The 23,405-nt window shown below is 34.5% G+C and overlaps 1 long non-coding RNA gene across 1 annotated transcript in view; it reads right to left on the bottom strand.

Annotated features, from left to right (window-relative positions):
- Positions 1–8,127: 8,127 nt before the first annotated feature.
- Positions 8,128–23,405, bottom strand: part of LOC118763253 — a 24,366-nt gene continuing 9,088 nt past the window's right edge. The window contains exons 3-5 of the long non-coding RNA XR_004999003.1: positions 23,113–23,120; positions 12,048–12,055; positions 8,128–8,248 (exon numbers count right to left, since the gene is read on the bottom strand). This is a non-coding gene — a long non-coding RNA (uncharacterized LOC118763253). The remainder of the gene's footprint in view (positions 8,249–12,047; positions 12,056–23,112; positions 23,121–23,405) is intronic.

A 23,405-nucleotide genomic window follows, 5' to 3' on the forward strand; every position in this document is an offset into this window, starting at 1 on the left:
TCCATTGAAAAATTCCAAGAGAGTATTTAAGATGTAATGAAAAAAATCATTTTAGTTAAAACAAGAAAAAATGGTTTAATACCTATTTGAAAAAATAATTTGATACCAATCTGAAAATTAAACTTTAAACATCGATCGATACAAAATGAAAACAAACTGAAACTATGAATGAGAGAAAAAATAATGAAACAAGTTAAAACTAAACATTAGAACTGTATCAGCAATTAATGATTTTTTTTAACAATTGAAATTAATCAATTGGTGTTTTCCTTGCAAACGGCTCACAACATAATTACCTGTAGCACTGTTGTTTTTGAGATATCTAATTATTTACAGTTTTTTAAATGTTTGACGTTTAATTATTTTCATGGTTTGGCCATATATTTGGGTTTGATCATCTGTGAAATTATCCTTTAAAGCTAATGATATTTTATCTCTAGGATTAATTGTATCGTTTGCGCTAAGATTACTAATTTTTTTTTAATTCCCAAAACAGCTACTAATTTGATATGAGCACAAGTTTGTAATACATCGCATCACGTGTACTATCAAGCTTATATCTCAAATTTGCTAAGTGAGATATTAACTTTCCGATGTTATTATAAATTTCTCTCTCTCTCGCTCTCTCTCTCTTTCTATATATATATATATATATATATATATATATATATATATGTATATGTATATACGCTAGTTCTAAAATCTAAGAGATCAACGCAGTAGATGTACTGACAAGTAATATTCGTGGCCACTTTAACATGACTGTCCGTGCGAGGGTGGTATGGGGATGTGGAGGCAGGGTGTGAGGGTGGGGATGTAGGGTACGAAGAGAGGAAGCAGGTGTCAGAAGGAGAGAGGAGAGGAGGGGAGTCAGCGGAAGAGAGGAGGGATTTGAGCCATGTGGGGCAAAGGAGCGAAAAGAGAAGATTAATTTCTGTTCACGGAGAAAGCGGGAATTGGGATGTCCCCTGTGCAAATACAATCTGAACATAGACAGGTGTTGTAGTCAATGACTAGTAGAACGGAAATGGCGCGAGACCGGGGTGTTATTGCCGAGTTTGATGTCTCGAACCAAGTGGCGTCCCGTTTCAGCGATGTACAGAGAAGTGCAGAAAGAGTAGGGGATGTAGTAAATGACGTTCCTAGAAGTGCAGGTAAAGGAGTCGGTGATATAATAGGGACGATGATGGGTGTCTGTGAGGATGGTGGTGTTGGGGAGGTGGGGCAATTACGGCAGCGTGGGCAAGAGGAGGGGAACGAGCCAGGTTCAGAGGTGAGTTTAGGGAAGAAACTGTGGATCAGGAGGTTACGCAGGTTATGGGCTCGGTTGAAGGGGAGAAGGGATAGATTAGCAAAGATGTGCGAGGTGGAGGAGTCCGATTGGAGTCGCCAGGAGGGGCAAGGTGGAGGGGTGATTGGTGAGAGGAAACGGGAGACGGGAAATGAGAGGGCGGCTGCGGGAGAGAGAGCAAAGGTACGGTCCACGGAACGTGTTGTAGCAAGGCCTGTGTGGAGATTGGTAAGGGGATATCCACGAAGGTTGAAGTGGCGAGCTATGAGTTGCGACTATCTCAAAGCCATGGTTGTTACTGCAGAGCGTGCGCAGACGGAGATAGTGAGAGCTGAGTGGTTCATGTTGACAGAAATGTCGAGAAATGCGACGAAAATGTTGGAAATAGTGCAGGAGAATTCGAGGGCAGAAAAGAAGGATTGGACAAAAGTGATGAAGGAATCTACTTGTTCGCGAGAGAGTGATGTCACACCAATACATTCATCAGTATAACGAACGTATAGTTCGGGAGTGGTAGCATGAATCGTTAGAATATTTAGTCGTCAACGTAGCCAAGAAACAGGTTCGCACATTTGGGGCCCATTCTCGTTCCCATGGTAACTCCAGAATACTGCTCGTAAAAATCCCCCGCGAACGAAAAGCATTTGAGGGAGAGAACAAGTTCGGCCAGACGAAGAAGTGTGGCGGTGTCAAGTTAGGGGTTGGGTCGAAGGTCTAGAAAGTGTCTAGAAGTACAAAAAACTCCTTCGCTGTGTGGAATCACCTTATATAGACTCTTGATATCATATATATATATATATATATATATATATATAATTCATAAATAAGGGCAAACGAAAAATTTCTAATGCCAAATATGCCGAAAAATTGGACATATTGTCCATTAACCATATAATATTTTCACAATATGCACGCTACCTGTAAAAATGTCGACGGAAATTTCTAAAAAATTCCATTATTACCAAATCGGACCGATTTCAGGGTTAGCTCATAAGAGCCCTCCCTTCGTCAGTGATAAATGTGGTAAAAGAAATAAATGAGATACTTACTCATACTCATGAAGAAGCAAACACGAAGTCATGAGCACAATTTAGTACCTCAAATACATCCAAAATAGAAATACTCCAGCCCATTCAAGACACGTGCGATTTGAACTGAGAGAGTCCGGATAATGTAGGATTAAATTGTTTTCTTTTTCGAAAAAAAATTTATCAATGGCCAGTATTTTATCAATGGCCAATCATACATTATTTTGGAAGTATTTGGGGTACTTAATTGTGCTCATGACTTAGTGTTTACTTCTTCCATGGGTATGAGTAAGTATCTCATTTATTTCTTTTACCACATTCATCACTGACGAAGGGAGGGCTCTTATGAGCTAACCCTGAAATCGGTCCAATATGCTAATAATTTTTCAAGTAGCGTGCATATTGTGAAAAAAGTATATGGTTAATGGACAATATGTCCAATTTTTCGGCATATTTGGCATTAGATGTTTTTTCGTTTGCCATTATTATTGAATTAGAAAAATTTAGGCTTTAAAGGTATTTTTTAATATGCTGGCCATTGATAAAATTTTTTTCGAAAAAGAAAAGAAAAAAATTATCCTACAGGATATATATATATATATATATATATATATATATATATATATGTAGGTCCCGGGTTGATCCGGGGTTAACCACAGTAAGTAAGGTACTCAATACATAGCAGAGTAAAATTAATTTATTATATAGAAGGAGCTTCTACAGGACTAGTACTGTTTCATTCAAGAGAAATCTTCAGGAAGCTTCCTGAAGATTTCTCTTGAATGAAACAGTACTAGTCCTGTAGAAGCTCCTTCTATATAATAAATATATATATATATATATATATATATATATATATATAGATGAGTGTATTTTTACCTTGTTAACAATTAACACGGAAAAAATAAATAAATAGTTACCAGGGTAGCAAAAATCACACAAGTAAAGATGTTGTAACTCCTTGTTTATAAAGGTAGAAACTTCGTGTTTACGTTGAATATTTTGAATAATATATGAATAAATAAATGGAGTTTAACGCAGGTGTAAGCAAATATTTTTACTTTCGACACATGTTTCGAAAATTCCACTGATACTATTCAAAAGAATAAATGGCATAAACAATGCAATCTTATCCTCAGGAAAGTGAAAAAAGCGAAACTCGCCAATATGACATTTTAGCAAAAAATGATGGATTTGTATAGCGATAGACAGAACGCTATTAATATTGTTTAAAAAAACGTTATATGATATAACGTCATAAGTAGCTAACAGAAAGAGTAGGGATACCAATAGTGAATGTTAAATATAAAGGAAATTAAAGTTTAAATTATATATAATGATAGAGACTACTTTATAAGTTGAATAAAGAGGCATTTTTCATCAATAAATATCACCCCAACTAAATATGAACACACAACTCAATACAGAGCACCACTAACCCTTCAATTTAAACCACTAACCCCTATACACTTCCCACACCACTCACATCTCTAAATCCAGAACTACTTACCTCCCTTACAAATAATCTTTTTTTCTCAGGAACTATTAGACCTGACACCGTGTATTAGCCGGTGTTTTCAAAGCGATGAATAGAATTTGCCGAAACCATGGTTCGCTTTGTTCTCTTACTTTATTATCATCTTATAATCATCTCATAATAATGACTTTTATGACTTTTATTACTACCTCAGTCCATCTAAATGTATATATTTATCGTTACCTGTCATAAAAAGCCTTTTTTATTTGCAATGTGCATTTTCGTTGATTTTTCATATTTTACCCTTACATTTCCACGTGTATTTTATATTTTCTTTTTGTAACATATTTCTACTATATATATATACATATAGATACACACACACACACACACACACACACACACACACACATACTCACACACACACATATATATATATATATATATATATATATACATATAGCAGAAAGACCACCCTCCGGCCGGTTTTCTGCTAGCCCCTTGATAATATTTTCTCAATTCTAATAATTTTTAGATTTGACGTTTAATTATTTCTTTGTATAATAGTGCACATTTGCTTAGTAAATATTGCTTTCATTATTTTATCACAGTCATAATCTCTCTCTTTTAAACAATTACAGAAGGCCAGCAACGGAGAGAGAACCAATTTGTAAAGTTTGACCTTCCTCTCAGAGTAACATAGAGATTACAATTCAGCAGCCCATCTGTAAGCTTTGCAGTGTGTGTGCGAAGGAGAGAGAGAGAGAGAGATAGGAGGGGAAGATTACATTGCAAACAATGGATGAAATAAACATGAAATGAAAATGTCGTGTAAATAAAATGTCGTATAAATTACTACAGATGTATACGCCCGCAAAATGGATGCTTTTTTATAAAACTTTCTGCAAATCCCGCTTAGATGTTATGGCTTCAGAGTATATAAGCATTTATGGGAAAGAATTTTTCTGAGGTGTTGGAGAGAAGAGTTTTGGAAAAGTCACACGATCTGATTTTTTCCGTCATAAATTTCGGGAAAATGGGTTTATTTTAATGAAAATCTACACAAATACCTTTCAAACGGTATAAATTAAGATTTTAAAGAAATTTGTGGGGAAAATGTTTCCCCTTCGAAATGATGGGGTTGGCGGGGTATCTTTGTAGGAAAAAATTTTGAAAACTCTTATTTTACAAACCCCCTCCTTCTTCATCACCCCGCTCCGGACCTACTTTGGTCAAAGTTTCCTTTTTTTTGCGCTTCTAACCTTGGGAAGAGCATTTTCGGTAAAAAAATTTAATTGTGAATATTTTCAGAGAGAAAAGGGATTTAAGGGCGATTTGACTGTTGTTTCCAGCACATCCAAAGACAACCTTCATCGTTTCTTTATCACTCCCGCATGTATTGATGTTTATTCTGCTAAATATCTTTATAAATTTAAAGAATCATGTTATTGTGCGTCGACCCACAATAACGTCGACTCACAATAACGTCGACCCACAATAACGTCGACCCACAATAACGTCGACCCACCATAACGTCGACCCACAATAACAATTGTAGTGAAATGACTGACTTCTTCCTTTTTATACCTTTTAGAACGTTCCAACAAGCTGAATTATTCGAATACGGTTTTGACCAATCAGCATGCAGCTTGAATCTCACGGTTCGCCGGGCGCACCGATATTACTGGCATAGATCCCGGCTTCATTTCAACCTATTAGGTTACGGTTTACATGTAATAGTTTTATGAGTGAGAAAGCTTAGTTGGCTTCGACCTTTTTTATTTTAGTCGGTCGGAGTCTTCTGTAATTTGTTTATATTCGTATGCTAAAGATGTTTTTTTAATCAACATCATTAATTGGTTGTTATAATATTATTGATATTTTCGTTCAGAATAATAGGCAAAAATAATAGAATAGACAAAAAAAAAACTATTCAGAATAATAGACAAAAATAACAGAATAGACAAAAAAGAATCTATTCAGAATAATAGACCAAAAGGAATCTGATTTTTAGGATCAGGACAGCAAACAGGACAAGAAAAATAACTGTAGATCTACTGATAGGATAGACCCTAAAATTATTAATCTGTCAAAAAGAAATATAGACAGTGGGGAACATTGATTATTGATGAAAGGACTAAAATTCACACCTACAGACAACAATCCGGAACTGGAGGAAGATATCCAATACTTTTGTCGGAAACTACGACTTGTGGAGTTTTTATACTGATACAAAAATGAGAATGATGTACCCTTGGCGAAAAACAAATCAAAATTTAATCCGCCAAAAGGACGAAATACACAACTCGATCAGTTCATTGATATCCTCTACAGATTTCCACTGAGTCATAACATTAACGTCAGACCAAACATTTCAAAACTAGAAAAGTCTGCCCCTATACATCTTAAAATTGACAACACAATTATCATTAAACAAGCGGATACGGAATATTACTGGGATCTAATTGAAGAAGATCATCTGAAGGATACAACATTCTACTGTGAAATACCCTCAAACATTGACCACCGCATCACGAAAAACCCCAATTATTTAGTCTTAAAACATTACTCCCTCATTTCTAATGAAAGGGACTATATTACCAATTGTGAGTCGAAATTCAGCAACTTCTATATCTTACCTAAAATACAAAACTCAAAAGAAATGCAAAGTAACAAGGCAGTGAATAAATAGAACTACTACAACCAATATACCTTAAACTAAGTCCCATTATAGCTGCTCCAGCCTGTCGTACACATCATCTGAGGAACTTCATTGACATTATCCTAAAACTACTATGTAGTCCCATAACCAGTTTCATTCGGGATAACATCGATTTCCTGTCATATCTGCCCAAAACAACAGATTCCAATTCACTGTTAAATTTGATTTAACAATCTTATATACAAATATTCGACACGATTTTGAAATTACTGCCATAAAATATTGGGTCGAGAAACATAGAGAAGTGATCCCCAGTAGATTTACTGTAACCTTCATACTAGACGTGGTCAATGGAAAAAGAAACTACCTCCAAATTCGAGACACAGCTATGGGGACGCTATTTGCTCCAGTTTTATCGAACTCAGTTTTGGGATACTTGGAACAAAACCTATATAAAAAATTGAAGAAAGCTATGGCATGGCTTTTAGAAGACATATAGAGGACACATGGAAAAGATACCTGGATGACTGTTTCCTAGTTTCAACCAAACCTGGAAGAATTTAGCACCCTCCTCAATAATCTACGACCTAGTCTTAAATTCACAAGAAAAATGAACAACACATAATTAGAATTTCTTGACATAACAGTAATGAAAAACAACACCACAATCACAACTGGTATCTATTACAAAAGCTTTCATGTACACCAGTTCCTAAATTTCAAATCATGCCACCCAACACACACAAAACATCCCGTACTCTCTAGCCAGGAAATGTTGTACTACAGTAGATGATCCAAATATCAGGAACATAAAACATATAGAGCTCAAAAGATTCCTGCTCAAGCAAAAATACTCTCGTCTACTTATAGAAAATAGCATACAACGAGCAAAAGAGAAACCTATAGAACAACTTAGGGCAACACGAGAAAGACGAATTCATAATCGGAACACAATACCATTTCTAGTAACATGCAAACCGCATTATCAAAACTTTTAAAACTTTATCAGAACTAATTTGCCAATCATGAAACAGTGAAAAATTCTAAAATTCTAAACTTCATAACTAATCAAACACTTGTCTTAAGCAAAAGGCTACCACATAACCTAAAGAAACTACTAACAAAGACGAAATTCAATATGAGCAAACAGGGTAAAACATTCACAGTATCCAAGTGTAATGATAACAGATGCGGAATGTGTCAATACATGTATAATGTTAGATCCATTAGAACAAAAAATGGACAAATTTTCACAAACGCAGATATGAACTGCAAAAGCAGAAATTTGATCTACTGCATTAAATGCCCTAATTGCGAGGAACTATATATTACAAAGACAGGGAATGCATTATTGCAACGCCCACGAGTCCACAGACAACAAATCCGGAACACTAATGTTCGCTAAATTCCATTGGGAGAACATACAGAAACATGTGGTCAAAAAATGTTTCTACTTGTTCCTTTCCACAAACTACATGACACAATTGTGGTCGAGAGAAAGATAAATTATTAAAATGCTCAAATCTGTTCTGAACGGAAATAATAGCAATAGTATAACAACCAGTTAATGATGTGTATTAAAAAATATCTTTAACATATGAATATAAACAAATTACAAAAAAATTTCCCGATGGAAACTATGCTCACTCATGAAACCATTACATATGAACCACAAGCTAATTGGTTGAAATAAAGGCAGGATCTTTGCTAGTAATATCGGTGCGCCCGGCGAACCGTGATGTTTAAGCTGCATGGTGGTTGGTCAAAACCGTATTCAAATAATTCAGCTTCTTGGAGCGTACTAAAAGATATAAAAAGGAAGTCAGTCATTTTGCTACAGTTGACAAGAACTCAACTATCAGTTAAATATTTTTTGAAATCTGATGATTATTACGAACGTATGAAAGCGCTAATTGAACTTTATAAACATTACGAAATATTGTTTAATGTTTAACACACTTGAACGTTGTAAAAACAATTTCTAATATACAATAATGAAAAATGTTTAAACCAGATCATCTAACTTTATTCAACTGATATATTATTTTATACTCATTTACACAAATTCGATATATATGTCTGAACGTATGCATTCACATATATATTTATACATTGTATATGCTTTTAATATAAAAGATCTTATTTTAGCGATTTAAAATCCATTTTAATGATCATATAATTATTTACACTATTTTTTTTCAATCGTAGGCTAGAATTACCTAACCAGATAATTATCGATTAATTGAAATTTACCTGCTAATCAGAGAAACAAAAACAGAAAAATCAATAAGAAATTACGGGTGACTTTCGAAGTACGGCTGACTTAATTTGAAGAAATTCAGAATGAATTTCACTTTTCCTGCTCCAAGCGAAATATCTTTGGTAGCAAGCTAGAGACAGCTTCTGACCTATTTTTATCTTATTGAAATTAGTCAACGATGCCCACCTTCACCAATAGTTGCATATTTGCAAACTGAAATACTGTTACGAAACTAGCCATTATAATTCGCCTAATTTGATATAGGATTTATATATATATATATATATATATATATATGCATCGGTGTATTTGTATCATCAGCTGACATGCGCACATGTTTTCCGTCTTGATTTGTTTAAATTGCTCCGCTACTTATATTTACATTCAGCTGTTAACTCAGATTGATGAACCGTCTACATATTGTCTTGTCTCTTAGGTCAACACAACTATCATTGTAAAGATTTCTTCTACCACTGAGCTCAGCTTATCTTCTTTAGTTTCGTCGCTTGTGCAAACACTTTAAGTTTGAAATATATTAACTGAAATCCCGTGCATTCCAGACAGGTCCAACAATAGTATATACCAATAATCCTTAGTATAAAAGACTTACCCATCAACAACAGGATGTTATTTATCCACAACCAATGAAAATCAATACAATAATGATCTCCTGAATAATGTTTAAGACTCTTAACCGCTCGAACTACGTAATTCACTTGCTGATTTTTTCCCCCATCATTTCAGCAAAAACTCTAACACGGTAGCAAAATGATAGTTTGAAAATATCTTCAATAATCCACGAGTCAGAATATGAAGCACGCCACATTGTACGTTGGGAAGTTACTTTTCTTTTTTGTTTTTATTCAAGTTTATTATTATAACAGCTTTATCAGCACGGTAAGTGAAAGTCAGACACAACATTTTCACACAAATAATAATATTCGGACAAGAAATTCTAATTAACGATAGTTAAATATAACCTTGTGACGCTCGCGGATCAATATTTCCTATTTACTTCCACTCTACGAAGATGACTGATACGGCATTTATATACTGAAAATAAACATGTGACACATCAAGCAGACAGATATCTCATTCTAGAGTTTTATTAAAAGCAAATAATCTCAGATTTTTAGGCTTGGAAAATAATATTACATCCGTTCACAAAGTTTTTATTATATATTTTATCTTATACAAAATGGCAAACCATCTGCCACATCCCCGTATAAAGAATAAATATTGGCCGGTTTTTTGTAAAGAGTGAATTGATAAGTTATAAAAATGTAAGTGAAAGGGTAATTATGCAAAATGCCATTTAATGCATCAATAAGATTCTTAGAGGGGGTGGAATTTGAAACGACATATAAAATATATATTATATTATTTAGCTATATTTACAGTTCTAATTTCAAATCTCACCGATGTCTGCTTTGCCTTTCATCCATTTAGAGTCAATAAAACCGTTCTTTCTGCTATTGGCAGAATGCTTGTAATTGTGTGTAGGCAGTAACGTCGAATCACTTGCTTAACTGATACTTATTTTATCGATCCGGAAAGCTAAAATGCAAAGTCGACCTAGGCAGAATTTGAACTCAGAACGTAAGACGGATAAAAAGCTGCTAGCAATTTTATCCAGCATGGTAACGTCTCGTGCAGCCGATAAAATAGAGTAATTTTCAAATACTTGGGTTGATACCTCAAAACATCAAAATAGCTATCATTGTGCCTGTATCTAAACTTTTTATTTTTTAAATGTGTAACCTAATGCACCTGTGCGTCAACCTAATGCACGTTGTTGTTTTTTGGGGATTTTTTCTTGCCTGATGTTCGTATATTTTAATTTATTTTGTACCAAATAAAGCATCAGGCAACTACCACGGTTGAGGGCCTCGAATAATAATCCCACCCGTCAAAACAGTTAGGCTTGTACCTATCTTAACAATTTTATTAAAGGCAGTGAGTTGACAGGAATTTAGGGCGCTGGGTAAAATGCATTGTGGTATTTATTGCAGAGTTTTACATGCTGAATTCAAGTACCATCGCAGTTAACTTTGAATTTTATCCGTTTAAAGACAATAAAACACAGTAATATTCAAATACAGAGGCCCAAGTGATCAACAAGCCTCTCACCTCTTAACACTGCCGGTGCCTTATATCTAAGTTAGAAGCACTTCAAGGGTGTGGATTGACATAGTTATTAGCGCATCGAAAAAAAAGGAGATCTTTTCCTTTTGAACGGCACTTTTCAACACAATTTCTAGTTAACTAAACACTTTTAAACTTCATATACTGGTAGAATGTGTTTATAAAACATCATTTTTTCTTGGCTTTATTGAGAAAACTCTATAGGTTGTAAGATATTTCGTCTGAAATTCGAGCATTTCGGCAATTTTAACCAATCGCTGGAGTCCATTTAGGTAAACAACATTCCGTGCTGTATGAATATGTCCCTCCTTTAAGAAACAGACTGGGTTTATTTACATTTGTGAAGAAAAAAGATACTCTTTCCCCACCCCTAACCCTAACCCTAATCTCTATTTTTTTTACTATTTAGTTTTCTTGTAAACAGAAAACTGTTGGTGTTTTCTGTTTTGTAATTATTCGTTTCAATCAGTGGTTCACAACCGGGGTTAATATGGCTCCTAAATGTCCATATAAGATTTTCGGGGGTTACACAGCGAAATAGTAAATTGGGTATCCACTATAGTATTTTAAGGGCCCCTGGAAAAAGTTTGCTTTAGCTGTATATATTGGTGTGTATTGCAAGAACCATCTAGGTTTCTTTCTCTAACATTTTACATAGTTCAACCTACACAAGTTAATGTGCAAAAAGCAAGATAAGAATTTTGAAAGAAGTTTCTATAAAACAAGTTTTAAACATCGAATGGCTATGGAGCTCCACCAGAATAAAATAGTAATGAAAATTGGTTGAGAATCCCGTGTCTAGGTCTTACCATTATTTATTTTTTGATATTTGTGAAGTCTTGCAGTGGATATTTCTAGATGCATAATAATCCAAACTTTCTGTATTCACCTTACAGATAATCATGGTAGTTTAATCAGGTTGTATATTTAAAAAATGTTTTATATTTATATATTTAATTTCTTTTCTGAAAGCCCTTGCTAATTCATTTAGCTTCTAGTTAAGAATATAACAATTATTTATTGGTTGAGAGGAAAAGAGTATATTGATGACTATCATCTACTTTATTTGTATTAGCTCTGTTTTAACTATTAATCTAACGCATCTATAATAATCCTACTTAATCTTTTCTTTGATTTATGTGTCTTGTACGCAGTGTACTTCTTTGCCATTTAAGTAATCGAACGTCTGTGCCTGCGGCAATTCTCTTATCTCGATTTCTTTATCTATAAAGATAGTATTGTCCTTAAGTAAACTTTATTCTTAATTAATCTTTTGATTTTCTAATCCGAAACTTATATATATTTCTCTGGTAAATATATATACCGTCTAATTGTTTATCACCTGCTGTGTACAATGCGACATCATGCATACGCAAAAGATAGTTGACTGTTCTACTAGAGCATTTGTATTCGAATTCAGTCTTTTAAAAAAGTGAGAAGCAGTGAGGTTCATTATTTTCTCAGGACAAATGAATAACATTAAATTATTTCAGCAGAAATTATTTAATAAGGTGAATTGATGTCAACAGAGATTAGGCTTTCGTTGTTTCAACGATCTATGCTTGCGTTACAGTTATATTCTATCATTAAACAGATAATCGAATCAACATCAGTATGATTTGATTCCTAAACAAAGAACTGATATTAACATCTTATGATAAACTCAATTACAACTGAAAAGCACATCTCAGAGAAATGACCAAATAAACGAATGGAAACTTCAAATTCTCTAAAGTTCTTCTGAGAATCTTTTCAAATACAAATCTTATGTATTTAGGGTATTTCCTTCTCATCAAAATTGTTATATTTTCTCTTAATGCAGTCCTCCAGAGAAAATGAACTAATTAAGTTTAGAATGAGAGTTCACAAAACTTTCCTTAGGAGAATAGAAGTTATTTGTAGAGACTTCCTCAGAGAATATGGGTCACTAATTCTGGTCATAATTTCTTTCAAATGGTTCATGTCCAGAGGCCAAACTAGTGTGTTTTTCTTTGCGCGTATATTTTCGAAAAATTATGATTTGCTCGCTGAAATTGCCTCAATTACAAACAGCTGTAAGTTGTCCCTTAGAAACCAACGTTTTAATAGTTCAGTTTATTTATCATTTGCCAATTGTCTGAAATATAAAGTGTATGTGTATATACGCACACACACACTCATATATATAATGTGTGTGCGTATAGATATATATCAAAATACATACATATATATGTATATATTTAATATATGCATACATGTATACAAATACAAATGTACACATATATGTACATATGAAAGATATGTGTATTATATATATATATATATATATATATATGAGTAGATATAAATATCTATTATACAAACATATGTGTGCTTGTATGCATGTATATATATATTACTTACTTCAAGATACTGTTTCTGTTAAAGGTTGAAAGATGGTCTGTTATTATTGTTGTTGTTAAGGCGGCGAGCTGGCAGAATCGTTAGCAGGCCGGGAGAAATGCGTAGCCGTATTTCGTCTGCCATTACGTTCTGAGTTCAAATTCCGCCGAGGTCGACGTTGCCTTTCATCCTTTCGAGGTCGATAAATAAAGCATCAGTTTCGCACTGGGATCGATGTAATTGACTTAATCCCTTTGTCTGTCCTTGTTTGTCCCCTCTATGTTTAGCCCCTTGTCTGTAGTAAAGAAATATATATACCAACAAACTTCACTCTTGGCATTGGCTCGACCAAATGCGCACCATTGTCTTTAAATTCTAGTGTTTATACTAACTTCATTAGATTGTATTGTAATGTAAATCTAATCACCGTTCGTGTTAATGATCACCCGAGTACACAATTTAGTAGTGATTTGTAATTACATTCCACTTGTAATTTCTCTATGACTGTTAGACAAATAAATACAATTATGAATATTATATACTATTACTTTTATCGAACTTTATCAGGAACTTTCAGTTAAATTCTAAAACAACGATAACGTGATGTCGCTTCAAGCTAACACAAGCCTCTGGCGTGATTATAATCATAATAGAGATAATTTTCTCTTGAATCAGCTATTATCATTAACGTACCCATTCTACTGTTTCTTCCTTCTATTTTCCACGTAGTATTAACTTTACTTACAATACTGCTTATTATTTGCTTAGATTGGTGAACATAGACCGTTGGAGGGATTAATTACATTTTAAATTATCTTTCTCTTCATCCAGTTATAGTGTTTTATTTCAATTAGAATATCCTGTTAAGCATTTAACACGCGCAAATATCTGCATACAAATCAATGTACATGCATTTATTCATATATATATAACTAGCAGCATAGCTCGGCGTTGCCCGGGTATGTAAGAGCCCCTAGTAGGCAACGACTAATCCCAATCTAGTCCTTTCCCTCTAGGGAACGAAGGTGCATGTGTAGGTTGCAATGCCTTCTCTTCACTCTCAAATAGCTATCAAACAGCTATCGATAATTCAACCCAACCAATTCCTACCAGGAAGAAATTACATTCGAGACTTTACCCCCAACACCGCCACTTCTGTTAATAGCTGTTTATTATAAACCGCTTTTGTCGTGTGCACCAAAAAACCTTTTCCATTCGTTTGTTCTGTTTGGTCACTTTTGACTTTTCGTTGTTGTCACTCACATTGCTGCCCGCTTTTTGCCGTTTTTGTACATTTTTACACATTTTGGGATACTTACCCCACGTGTTCTGAGAGTTAAAAAGGTCGAGTTGCGTCCCCTAGACAGTCTGTGGTTTGTGTTTAATACACAAATCGGTTTGCTATGTCTGCCACATATGATTTAATTAACCGATTTTTTCCAGTAATAAAGTATCCTATCGGAATAAAAAGGGCCATATAGCTCCTTGGAGCAGACATGGTGATCGCTGTGAATTTTTAAAAAAATTCCTGCCAATTTGTGAAAGATATTGTCGAAAATATGGCATCTTGAATTTGAACGCGATTTCCCAAAATGGCATGATTTTATCGATTTTTTCTGATGGTAAGGTATTGCATGGAAAACTAACGTCAAATTAAGTTTGTTAGGGTAACATTAAGCTTCACCATGAGTTTGATGAAAATCGATTGCAAGTTGCGAAAACTACAACAGAAAATGTGTTGCATATAAAAAGCTTAGATTCTCGACCTCATGTCGAATTTATCAATTTTTTTCAGAACTGGGGGAACTTTTCAAAATTGTCGATGCGTTAGTTTTGAATTATGACATTGGGCTATGTGTATGTCAAGTTTCATCAGAATCAGTTGAAAGCTGTGGTCAGGGTGAAGGTACAACCTGACAGACACACAGACACACAGACAGGCAAACTGCCGTTTATATATAGAGAGATAATAATAATTATTATTATTATTCCTCTTTTGTTGGAACTCCTGGAGTCTTACATGCGTAGTGGGCTTGCTACCTGCAGTCTACGGTACCATGCTATCCGTTCTTTTCAGCTATCTAATACTTTCCTGATTATTCTGGCCGTGCCAAGGAGGCAAAACTTTTGTTCATTTCTGCTGGGCACTCTGTTCCAATTTCCTTGATATACTCTTGATGCCTTCTGATACTGTCCCCAAGTATCCAACAATAATTGGCACTATCTTCGCCACCTTCATTTTCCATAGCCGGGCTATTTTGTACTTAAGAAGGATGAATTTATCTATTTTCTCGCCTTCCTTCTTGTCTATTGATGGGTCAAAGGGGCATGCAACATCAACTATATAGCATTTGTGGTGCATCTTGCCAACCACCTCTAGGTCCGGTATGTTATGCTCCAGCATCTGTTTGGATTGGGAAATACCAGAGGAATTTGTTAGTCTCCAACTTCACCACTCTCTGCGGTTTGTACTCATACCACGTCTTGCCTCTCTCTAGCCTCCACTTTACGCACAGTTTTCAATGTAGCACTTTCGCTATTTGATCATGTAGCCACAACCTGCAGTGGCTTTGGGCAAATCTAGGGCATTCGGTGGTGATATTGGCATCTGTTTCATACACTCTATTACATTTGCGGCACAGTGAAGACACTTGCTCATTCCAAAGGTTGACTCACCAGTTCGTAGCCAAAGCTTGGTCTAGCACTGCCAGTATAGTACTCTCATTCTCTTTATTTAGTGTTCCTTCCTTCAGCTAATCCAACCTATTTTTTCCAGCAAATTATGTTATGGTGACATGGATCTGATTGTGTAGTCTTTTTTTGCGTAATTCTTCTTCGTGTCCTTTTTGCACCCCTCCTTCGTTTTTGGTTTTTTTTCTCTGTTTTCAATACTCCATCGTTCCTAACTGGCATTAGCAATGCTTCCTTAGTTTAGGCTAGATATCTCATTAGGCTCTCGAGTTCGATACGTATGCAGTCTTCCATACATATCAGTCCCTTTCCTACAGTTGCACTCTTGATGTCAAGTATAGGTGATCAGTGTCTGCATGTGAACGATGAGCTCCATGTCTCTTTAGGGCTTTCTTGACTTCCTGTCCATCTCCATTATCTCCTCCTGTCCACTTCAGGATTTTAGTGCCATACCAAACTACTGAGACTGTACGCGTATTTATTGACGAATTTATGTCTCTGGCATTCAGCTTTGAAGCCAGTATAGTAATAATAATAATAATAATAATATAATAATAATAACAACAATAATAATAATAATAATAATAATAATAACAACAACAACAACAGCAACAATAATAATAATAATAATTATTATTATTATTATCATTATTATTAATGCTGTTATAATTAATAATATTATTATTTATTAAGGCGGTGAGATGGCAGAATCATAAGCACGCTGGACCAAATGCTTAGTGGTATTTCGCTTGTCGTTCCGCTTTGAGTTCAAATCCTGGTGAAGTCGACTTTGCCTTTCATCATTTCGGGGTCCATAAATTAAATACCAGTGAAATACTGGGGTCGATGTAATGGACTAGTTCTCTCCTCCAAATTTCAGGCCTTGTGCCTATTGTAGAAAGGATTATTATTATCTAAATGATACATGTAAAGTCTAATACATAGGTTGACTGCCGTTTATCTTGGTTTGTCTCCACTCCCCTATATATATATATACTAATCACTCTCCATATTGTGGGTTCACCTATCATGCTCTCAGTACATCGTGGATTTTTCTGAGTAATATATCTAAGCTGATATCGCGGACTTCTCAATATATCGCGTGTTTTTGCAGCCGATAGGTATATATATATTTTTTAGATTTTAATTAATTATGTGGTAGAATAAGCATTTTCACGCCTAAGCATTAATGAGTTAATAAATAAAAATACAGTACTGTACTGCACTCTATAACACATTAATTAAAATACATTAAAAGAAAATACGTAGAGTATCGTAGATAAGTAAACAAACAATCGCAATACTGTATGGAAAACACAAAAACACGTTTGCCAAAAACAGAAACACTAAGGATACAAATTTTTGCGACTCTGTAGTCCTGTATCATATTCTGATGAGCTTCTGATGAAAAACAATGGAAATCAATGTTTTTTTTTCTTATATTTGATCAAAAAGGTTAACCCATGACTAATTTTGGAATTTTTTATACCCGGTTGCATTTGGATGAATTTCCAAAAACTAGAACCCTAGTTTAGTGATAAACAAAAGAGGGGAAATATCCAAAATGATTAATCCATAATTATTAAAAGAATGGTATTCTGCATTCCAGAACAATAAAAAGAACTTAAGTCATATAACGTCAAATTGTTCAATAGTCAAGTTGCAGCAAGTCATTAAAAAGAATGAAGCGTAACGGCAGTCTGGCTTTGTTCTTCCATGTGGTGTATAGTTCTTGCATGACCTTAATTGCCCCTCTCATAGCATTGATTGCTTCTACTGATGTTTAGTTTTGATGGCTCTGGTTTCCAGTGATCTGTGAAGCATTTCAGACCAGTCTTGTAGGGTACCGAGGCTAGCGATAGCTCTTGCATAATCTTCAGCACTGTACATTTGGTCACTGAACCAGTGGTCCACCCAGGCATATGAGATGAGCTGGTAATCTTTCTCTCACATGTTGCATAAGGAAAAATGCAAGAAGTGCAAAGATTGCTCGTGAATTCCATCTGACATTACTGATGTTCAGAATTTTTTGAAACTTGATGAAAAGTAGATCTCCGTTTTCATGGAAGAACCTGAAGGTCTAACTACTACTGCACACTTTCGTCCTGTATTCATATTAGTCTCATCCGCAATAATCATTGAGATTGCGACCAACAAGTGAAATTCGTCTAAGACGTTTTTCAGTCCTCCGCAATGGTTTCAGCCTTGTCATCATACAACTTCCGGGCAGCCAACTTGATTTCACTTGTGTCATTCTTGATGACAACCGCTTAATATTCATTCCCGTCAATATGTTTACCATCGAAAGGCAGGCTCCATTTCTGATTGCGTAGCGTATCAGTCAAGTGTTTCTTCATTTCATCAGCTTTCTTGAAGAGTGCCTCGTAAAGGTCTGGCTGACTAGGTACTGGGATATCAATGCCCTCCTTTGACAACTGTTTGAAGATTTTTGCAGGTTTGACACGCTTTTAGAGATATTTGTTCCAATTACAAGTCTCGTTCCAATTGCGGATTTGTTGTGCCTTCTTGTGGAGGAATAAGTGCCATCACTATCACTATCATTTTGATCAACTCTGTCACCTTCACCATAAATGTAGTATTCAATCGCTTCTTCTTCAGAGTCACTGTCAGTACCAGGGTTGTTGGGTTTGATAAAGAATGGGAGGCTTCAGCATCAGAGCATCTTCTTTAAAGCATGGAGTGTGCTTCCTTGCAGCTTTGCCTGTCGAATAGCTCACTTTGCACATGCTTTGGAATTGGATGGAGTACAGCTTTTTGTCATCAGTATTGAACCATTCACCGTGAACTTTGGTGATATCGAACATTTCTTCTAACGGCTCAAATTTTCCTTTCTGGGCGAATTTGTCATACAAATGAAGCACATTTTCGAGCTTGGAGTGTATTGCTTGCTCGGAAATTATTGGAAATTTCAGTTTATCCTTCCACTGTAGTGTCACCTCTCTTGATAATTCCGCCACTCTCTCCTTTCAGACTTTAATTGATTTCCCAAGAAACGGGTACTGACCAAACATATACTTCTTGAGTGGCATTCGGCTTCTGCTAGCCAGTGAGGCTTCTTCTACATGTACATAACCCCTAGATGAAGGGGAATGGAATTGCACCAAATTTTCCTCCATTTCTCCTTGTTCTTCTGAGCAACTTCGAAGCATTTTTTGAATGACATACCGCTAATAGTCACGCAGAGCTCACACTGAAACCGAAACAACAAGAGTTAACGTGAAAGAACTTAATTATTTGCTTCATGACTAAGCATAATGACTGAACAATATAATCTTAATCACCACTGAAGTCTTATAAATGTTGAGAATCTATTGAAAGCCAAGAGTGCTAACAAATGTTGTATAAGAATACAAAAATGGATTCATGGGTGAACTTTTTTTAAAGGTAGCCCAAAAGTGAGTTCACAATAGTTACTTATGCATAAAAGCTTATCTAAATATGATACAGAAAATTGTTTTTGAGGAAAAGAAATAAAAAAGTTGTATCCCTAATGGACACGCCATAAAACACACATACACAAATACACACATACAGTGGAAGTCTACTCGTGACCGGGTGAGACCACTTCTTAGAAAGAAGGGTGCAAGACGTTCTTGTCCGGGAATTTGAGTGGGTAAAGTCTGCATTTCATTGAACCCACTTTTCAGAACCGAAAATAACTAAAACTAATGGCATCAACTTCTTCTCCATACCTACTTTCTTTTGGTGGACAACTGAAAAACATTCTCACAACCTGAAGTTGTCGACCTTAAATATTCCTATCGTTTTACAAAGTTCTACAAGCTTGAATTAATTCTGAACTAAAACAATTACCCGAAATTTAGTCTATAAAAATTCTTCACAACACCTCTATTTCACACCTTACCCTTCAAGCTAATTACCATTCAACTGAGCCCCCAAGACCCTGAAGAGATATTAACTTAATGCATCCCAGTCGATGATGTTTTAGCTGGCCGAAACGTCGAAGTCACCGTTAATATTATTCTTGTTAAAGAATAATACCTATTTATACATACATAAATACGTGTGTGCGTGTGTGTGTGCAGATGTTTGCTATTTTCATAGCGCTACTTATAATTGATTATCAAATGTTCAGAATTCCATAGCTGTTTTATAAGTGGCTTCCTTTTCGATTCTGCCTGCTGTTTTTCTAAAAGCAAATGTAATCGCAAATAAATATATATGATATGTACTTTTTCTGCTCGAAATCAAATGTCAGAATGATTCAGATAAGAAAAGGCTGTCTACATCCAATTTCTTACTGGACTGTTATTTTAATGAATGACGTCAACTATGCATACATTTTTACTTCAATATCTTTCCGACAGTCCTCTCAAGTATTTCGCATAGAAATCTCCAATATTGCACTGCACAGCAAACATATATATATATATATATATATATATATATAGACACACAAAATACGCACACATACAAACATACATACACTTACATACATACACATATATATGTATATATACATGTATATATACATATATAGAACTATATATACACACAAATATACAATATACACACGGATACTTATAAAATTAAAAGTGATTGTTATTCGTTCACTCTGACTTTAGTGGTTTATTATAAAATATAGTTATATTGCCTAGTGCATTCTTTCCATAATGTTTCTGTCTAAACCGTCGTGGCCTCGGTATCCATATAACCTCTCATCCTCTCTTCCTCACCCTCTCTCTCTCTCTCTCTTTCTCTCTCTCTCTCAATCTCTTTCTACCTATCTATCTCTTTCTCTTCTAAGTTCTATTTATGGTCAGCATGAAACAAAATGTTTGAACAAATTTTGTTATAGAAACGAAAGCCTGAGTTAAATCGTCGCATACTCATTTCACCCAAGGCCTCTGACCCTAACCAAATACAGGAAGTTAGATACCGTTTTATGACAGCTATCATTTCAACACACCAAATCTTTTAACTCAGTTCAAGAATTTTGTGTCTTAACGTTAATTTCTTCACTCTTCACAATAACTTAATTTATGTATTTCAGTAAAGTCGTAGATTCAGTAATATAGAAATTAATGATTCATTCAGCCATTGTGTCCACTCACCATTTCCGGGAGAGTCTTTGGATTTGTGTTCTCAAGAACATCCTTCATTGGGTGCTATCAGAACCATCCTCGTTCACTTTCCGGCTGGATTCCAATCGTGTCTAGCTGAAACTACTGATATTATCCAATCATCGATCTTTTGGTCTACCCCTAGGTCGCCTGTCATTTCCCTCGGTTTGAAGAATCCATCTTGATATTTCTTTTTACGATATTTTTGTCATACTGTGTTATAACGTCTGTAGGGAACTCTCATGGCGATAAATCGCAGCACGATCACAATTTGTCTGTCATATTTGTTACTACCCAAAGAGCAATGAAGTGACTGTCTTGAAATAATTGCAAACTTTCGCTCATTTTGACGATTTGGGTTTGAACAAAATATGATTCGTATGTCTAAAACTCATTTCACCTTTAAGTTGAGTAAGCTATCACCGTTCTTAGACAACCATCTAGTATGAGACTCAAGATATAAAGATATATACGTATATATATATATAGTTAGAGGTTAAAATAGCCTCATTAAGAAATAAACATATCCAATGAATTGCTGGTTCATTACCTAGTATTTTTTGTGAATAGTGATATTCATAAAATAATAAGTCTAAGTATAAATCTTGGTTTATAAATACTCAAATAAAATTCGGAAAATGGAGACGTAGCATTAATATACTTAATTTATTAACTGCAAAAATCCAACATATTCCCTTACATCTGTTTCAACTTTATCCAAAGATTAAAATTACAATAATCAAATCCTTGTGTGAGGCAAAATCTCATGAGAGGAGTAGAAAAGACATACCGTTAGTTTATTAGGTATTATGGTTCCAAATCATCTCAACAGAATCTGGAAATCTAGATTCAAATAAGCGTGACTGGAAGAATGAATATATAAATCCCCTAAAATGATAACTAAGAAAAATTTCTATGTATATTTTAAACGTCTTTTTGTTCATTCTTATTTTCCTTTAAATATCACCTACTTAAGAATACAAATTTAACCATTACAATGTTCTACTTATGAATAACTTGCTCCATCTGTGAAAAACAATTGTACAGGAATGTGAAAATAAAAACTTAAATCCATTTTAACATCCAATCTCCTTCATTTCATAAATATGAATAAATTTATTGAACTTTGTTTAATAAGGTAAGTCATATACTGTTTACTTCTATACAAGCTTTTATTCATATACGAATTTCAAAAATATTTCGAAAGTATGAGGAAAAGACATTAGAAATCTAAGGAAAAAATTCAATTAAAGAAGGAATATACATTCATCCGATATATATATATATATATATATATAAGAGGAACTAATAAATAAATAGCTAACTGTGCCTCAGTTTAATTTTTTTTTTATTTTAGATATTTTGTGTTTTTATATGCTCCTCTTTTACTATTATTTTGGAACAATAATGTTCCTAAACTTCTATTCAATGTTTCCGTGATGTTTATTGATCCAAACTGGTTGTAGAAAAAAAATACAAAATATTCATAAATAAAAGAATACCAAAGTCGAGTATTACAAGAAAACATATACCCATGTTTGTTTGTGCCTATGAATATATGCATGTACGTACGTATGTATCTATACATGTATGAGTATACTTATGTGTGCGTGTGTGTGGTTTCTGAGTTATTGCGCTCTCCTTTCTTTGTTACTATCGACGCTGGGCTGTACGATGATTAACATGGCAGCCATAGTAAATGGAAAGATAGCGAAATATTACAAAAATGTTACAACGAAATGTCTACTGCATTTTCAGAAAAGTCTATTGCATTTTCAGTTTATCAACTCATTGAATTTGTCCTTATTTGGGTAACATACTAATATCTTTTGACTGTAGTAAACAATAACAGCATGGTTGATAGATATTGTATTAACTAGGTTAATTTATGAATATACTTGATATTACATGGAGGGGTAAAATTCGTTTGTCACGAAAACCTGTCACGAGATATTGAGAAAATTTGTGGTTTGCATCCGCCACACATGTTACCCTACATAAAATGACAGTCCTAATAATATTGTTACTATGTATTTTAAGTTTCTATTAAATTTTATTTTAAATCGACTGTAAAATAAATTCTTCAAGTTACCTTATAAGCTGTACATTTTTTTAATAGAAGATTGTTTTATAAAACAAAGCTGTACCAGTATAGAATGGATGTTTTTATAAGGTATTTACAAATATTTCATTTTTGTACGACCTGGCAGCAATTAACAAGCATTGCAATTTGGAAAATATTTTCAACTGATAGCGTCTATGTCAGGTCAGATGTAATCCGGGTTCTGAAGGAAGCCATGAGCAAAATGAAGTTGAATACTACTGACGAGATTTTATTTTCCAAATACAATCCGGCATGTATAGCTATTATTAACACTAACACGT

This window comes from Octopus sinensis, linkage group LG4 (genome assembly GCF_006345805.1).
Source record: "Octopus sinensis linkage group LG4, ASM634580v1, whole genome shotgun sequence".
In the NCBI taxonomy this organism is placed as follows: Eukaryota; Metazoa; Mollusca; class Cephalopoda; order Octopoda; family Octopodidae; genus Octopus; species Octopus sinensis.